Source organism: Anser cygnoides, chromosome 2, assembly GCF_040182565.1.
Source record: "Anser cygnoides isolate HZ-2024a breed goose chromosome 2, Taihu_goose_T2T_genome, whole genome shotgun sequence".
NCBI classification, from domain to species: Eukaryota; Metazoa; Chordata; class Aves; order Anseriformes; family Anatidae; genus Anser; species Anser cygnoides.
In genome coordinates, this window is record NC_089874.1 from 121,786,490 (window position 1) to 121,792,489 (window position 6,000).

The window sequence follows — 6,000 nt, forward strand, 5'->3', positions numbered from 1 at the left end:
GTGATTAATATAGGCAAAAAGGAAGGAAGGAAAGGAAGGAAGGAAGGAAAGAAGGAAGGAAGGAAGGAAGGAAGGAAGGAAGGAAGGAAGGAAGGAAGGAAGGAAGGAAGGAAACTAAAATAGGGGTACTTAGTTTTATCTTTTCGTATTTGCTTCATACCTTCAAATGAATAAATGACGCTTTGTATAAAAACTCCAAGGGCAAGGAAACAGATGTGCAGCTGGGGTTCTGCTCCCCAGTCTCTCTCTGTTATCTGTCCAAAGGCATCCTAAGCCAAACCCTGTAGCATTTAGCCAGCACAGACTGGTTGTAGGAGGGATTTTCTTACCAAAATCTTCTCTGTGTGTCCTTTCAATTAAAGACCATGTTTACCTATCACAAAACTAACAATTGCCTGGGCCGCCAATGGATGTTTCCCAATCTAACCAGAGAGTAATGAAGTTTCAAAAGGTCCCTTGCTCTTGAAGTGGCTGGCATGTGTGAGTGAAGAAACCCAGTTTTAACAAACCTCAGCTTATTAAGAAATCATTTTGACAGAGTATTTCCAACAGTCTCTGTCAAAGACTTTTTTAAAGCTTCTTTTTTATTTTTTCCGTACTATTGGCCTACATGCTGTCAGAGAAAACATAGCCACATAACCATGTCACACCTCATGGATTTGATTGTTTACCAATATATTGTCACGAACAGAAACAGGACAGGTGGCAATGGGTCTGAGCAGCAAGGCTGAAGCACAACATAAGCGGTACAAAAAGCTTAGTGGGGACAGATGAATTTCTTTAAGGGAAAAGCTATGCAAGAACAAGCACAGTGAGTATTTGTTCCACTTCACGGGTGTCTCATGAACATAGTGACAGAAGACAGATCTTTCCAGAAGTCAGATCATAACCAATAGCAACATAGGCTTTGGAAAAGAGTTACTTTGCTAAACTCCGTGCAGCACTGTTTCTTGCCAGCTTCTGCTGGGTACTTCCCTGCAAGAACCTGGCTCTGTTTTACAATACTCCTGCATGGTTTACTCTTTTCACAACAACAGTAAATATATATAACAACCTCCTCAGTCGGCTGTTGTCAAAATAAAATAGATCATATATATATGAATTAGCATACAAGATGGCATGTATAGTGTATATACATGTACATTATTGCTTTTGTCTCCAAAGCCACATCAGCTCAAAAACTCTTTCAGGACGTACTTCCAGGAGCACCTTGTTTGCTTTGTTGCAAAAAGCACCTGAACTTTCTAAAGACAAAATAAACATTGTCACCTGAAAGCTAATTTTACACACCTTTCTGTTTCCCAGGGAAATTCTAGTCAAACTATGTATTGATTTTTTCCTCCTACAGAGATCAGACACCTTTAAAATATGCTAAACAGGAGATATAACACAAAGATATTTTTTTTTTCTCAGAATGCAATCTAATAGGTGATTTTTATTACCCTCATTACAAGAGATACCCATTCAAAAATGTATGAAGTGGGCATGGAATTAATGCTCACCAGAAGATCTACTGCAGCATACACTATAAAATTAGAAGTCCACTGAAGTGTACTTCAGAGGACAACTATTGTTCAGGGTTGGCAAAGCAGGAATAAATAAATAAAAAGGATTGCTGCCTTGCTTTGGCTGAGTTATGTCCAAATCCTGAGCTTGTTTTTGCCATCTTCTGTCAACTAGCTCCTCAGGAGAAAATTCTGACTGAAAACAGAGTGATCTGACCAGATTCCTGCTTTAGCTGCAATCTGCTTTAGCTGAGCTGCAGATGGAAAGCTCTTCGACTGTGCTATCCTGAAGTAAAAGCTGAGGGGTCATCTATTGTAAACCCAATGTAAGTGGAAAAAAAAGGTCTTTGCATTTTCACAAAGACATTCTGGATCACGTTAGGGCTGTTTCAAGTAGATTACTCACCATTTGTGTTAGGATGTTCACCTTCGAGAGAAACTTTTTTCTCATTGAGATTATCAAGAGACAGCATTCTATCTAGGCAGCTGGGTGCTGGAAAGAGTTTTTCATTAGGGAAAAATGACTGATGCCTTGTTCAAAATAAATACTATTGACATTTTAATAGTACTTACTGTTTTGTAGGATACAGGCTTTATAAATATTTCATTTAATCCAGGTATATCATTCCACAGTTATGCAAACCTATAGATTGGGCTAGCTCTCAAATCAACAATCCCATAATAAGACACTATAAAATAGAAGAGATTATCCAAACATGCAAAACAGACCTGCAAGATAATGTCTTTATTTTAAATGGAAGTGGTATTGACATCTCTGGGAGTAGTTTTGCCAATATTACAAAAATCACGTTTTATTTTTGTTATGTTGCTGTATAACTTTGTAGTGACTGAGTTTCACATACAGCAATCTATGAGCTTTCATTGACTAATAATTTATATTTTATATCTTCTGTTGTTTTGTTTTTCAAATTTATTCTGGTGTGACCTTTCCTTCCACAGATGTGATGCTGAGGATGCCTTCAAATTCCTGCTTATTGTTGCTCCTGGAAGCTAGAGGGTTACTTTTGCCTCTGAAACAGAGAGACTTGTTTTGATGTCTAGGATCAAAAAATCCTGCATGAAAAGAAAAATATGAGTTTCCGTAAGGATTAGCTCATCTAAAAGATGATACTTGTTTCTTTATTTGGATTTAGTTCTAATAAAAATCATATAAAAACGATGCAGTAATAATACCAGAAGCACAGGAAATAGTTGTGCATACGCATACAGGGTACTGCTCCATATCTTTAATGTTCAGTATTAATGGGAACTGAAATCTCGTGAAGTGCAATCTCAGATAGTTTCACCCCATTAATTACAGAAAAATTACCAAGATGGTAAATTAAGCAGCCCATGGTGCAGTCTTGTAATGAATGTCTCTAACCCACAGAGAACCTCGTTCTTTACCAGTACCAGAAATAATGCTGCTGAGTGGCAACTGAGCTGCCAAAGCAGCTCAACTGGTGCTGAGAGATGGAACCCAGAAAGGCAAAGGGAGGGAGACAGCTGCACAAACATGAGATGCCAGCTGTGCTGTGCCAGGGCCAGGAGAAAGCAGGGTCCCTCACACAGCAGAGAAGGAGGCTGTGCTCCAGCATGGGGCTGGCACAAGAGAAGTACAGCAAGCATCAGGGCTTGCCAGAGGCAAGAGAGATGGTTGAGAAACTGCTGGATCTTTATTGAGAATGAATGAATGCAAAAGTCACTTGGGGTTTTCTAAAGCGTGTTGTCACTTCTCTTCCTCTGTCTTCCCCACACAAGTGCTCTCAGGTATTTAGACTTCAGGTATATGTTTCGGTCTGCTTTCATGATGGGAACACTTTGTTTTGAAAGATTTTCTAATCCAGAAGTTGAGAAAATATCCTTGAAAACAAATTATCAGTCTGTTCTTTGTCAAGCAATGAACATCAGCAAACAAAACGAAGGCACCAAAGGGAGCTTTTAGACTACTGACAGTAATTATCTGGAAGGTGATTTGGAAACACAACTTTAATTGTAGGTTCAGGTAAGAAAGTGGGATTTATGTTTCAGAGAAAACACAAATGCACACTGAGAAGTTTCACCCAAGTCCTGGCAGCAAGGTGCTGTTGTCCTCTTTTATCACACATGGGCACATACCTGGGAGATTGCTCTGCAGATCAGTACTTCATCCATTTCAGTGAATGAAAATCAAATCTTCTGTTGAGCCGTAAGAATTCTGTTGAGCCAATGAATCTTCAAATCTCTCATTGAGCCATAAGAACTCCTTTCTCAGCAATGGCCACATTTTTTCTCTGGTTTCTCCACATCTGTACATATGAAGACCTTCATATTGATACAGTAGTGAGGAAAATATATGGGGAAAAAAAAAAAAAAGATTATATTGCCTCCTTATTATTCAGAATATTAAAAGTGGCACTGTGACATAACTTAGAAAACAAGTCAGTGTCTCTGCAAGTTATTGGGAGTTTCATCACTGGCTTCAATGGTTCAGAGTTTTACCTCTACCACAAGTTTCTAGTCACAAGAACTTGCCCCAGAATAACAGGTACAGACTCCCCCAAAAGTTAGATGAAGAAAAGGGATATCCTATCCTGCAAAAGAAGCAAAACCAGAAATAATATTATGAAGGGTTCCTGTAGTTCTGCACAAAATTTTGTCTGAAACTCTTCTTCCTCATGCAATAATACAGAACTTTGGCCATGGATCAAATACAGCGATTGGGTGATATCACAACTCCAGGAGAAGTGTGAACAACTGGGGAAACTCTTTCTTCTTTTTTGAACCTACTAAATTAAGAAAAAGATAGCAACTTCAGTCCTAAACTGGATTATTGAAAGCCTAAGTATTTCAGCACGGTAAGAAGACAACAAACAGAAACCCCACCAGGTTCAGATCAATTCAACTGCTTTGTTTTAATAACACTGTAAAGTTTAAATTAATGTCAATTTCTGTAAGCTAGATTGTCTGGTGCTTCACTGTAATTAAGTACTTACCACATTGTCAGGTACAACTGAAAGGCAGAAAGCTATCTTAAGCTTTCAGTCACTAAGCAAAGATGAAGACTTGGTCTTGTATTAAATGAGGCACAAAACCAGTTGATCAGAAGCTTATCAGATTGAACTCCAGGTGAACCACACCTTCACAGTGCAGATCCTTACTCTTTGGACAGTGGGAGAGAAGGAAAAGAGCTGAGCTGAGCTACATGCTTCCCAGAATATAAGATTTTCTCACAACAGCATTTGTGAGAAACCCTTACAGCTGGCCCAAAATTTATTGAGTTGTAATATTTTTATTATGGCTGTTACAGGAATAGAAAGGAAATCGGTATAGATAGAATTAAAATATGGAGATAAGATTTTTAATGTGGCATGGATATTGGCAACTTAAGGGAGGTTTTAGCTGTCTGGGTTGCATTAATGAAAAAATGTCCACTATGGGAAAAGATTTGTGTGTTTCATTTCAGCAAAACTGAACCAGCTTCTTTACAGAACAAAACAGCTCAGTAAAACAATGTTTCTTTAAGTGGGAGGCTAAAAAATTTATTTACACTTCTGAAAACTCTCTGACAGTGACAGTCACTTGGGGTTTCTCAAGGTGTGCTGTGCCATGGCAGATTTATCCCACATCACCAGCATTGTTCTGGTACACATGAAGAATTCTAGCCTGCTGAGATTGGATTTTTCTGCTGTGACTAAAAATTGGGCTATTCAAAGCACACAAGGACAAACCCTAAAAAAAAAAAAATCTAATTTGGAAAACAACAGAAATTTAGCTTGATCTGAAATACTCATGAACTGACTTCAGCAGTGCCTCACAGTAGATGAAGATGAGTAACCAGAAGATCAATAAATGGGAACAATGTCAGTTGAACTATTCTGAAGTGTTTTTCTCCAGCATCTACTTGTCAGAGTCAAGGTTTCAAATAAATTGCTATTTTTTTATCTTGATAAAAAAGATCTCTGTATTCACTCCATTAATTTGAATTATATTTATAAGTAATTTCTTACTGTAATCCTTCCATTTTGTTTGTTATAAGGTTTTACTTCCTTGGAAGCAAAACATCCTGACTACCTCCACATTTGTTTGCCTTCAACATCTGACTCCCTAGTATTTAGGGCAGATTTCCATAATTCAATTTTAATATCAAAATACGATTAAAAGAAAAAAAAATCTTCTTTTCAGCTGCTTTGCTACTATTTACATTTTTCACCTCAAGATCCTACCTGAGTCTTTTGCAAACTCAAATAGCATACATGGAAAATAATCTCTCCATGCCAGTATATTCAACCTCCAGTTCTGAGAACAAATGTCTTAAAAGGGGAAATTAAATACTGAAGATTTAATAAGCAATGCCACTTGCTTAGCTCCTTAACTTCATGGCAGATTCAAGAGGACAGTAGTATTTTTAAAGGATCTTGGCATATAAAATTCAAACCATACTCCTAGCTATGAGTAACACATATCCTATAATTCCTTTTATTGCACTGTGGAGACAACATCTGATATTAAGCTT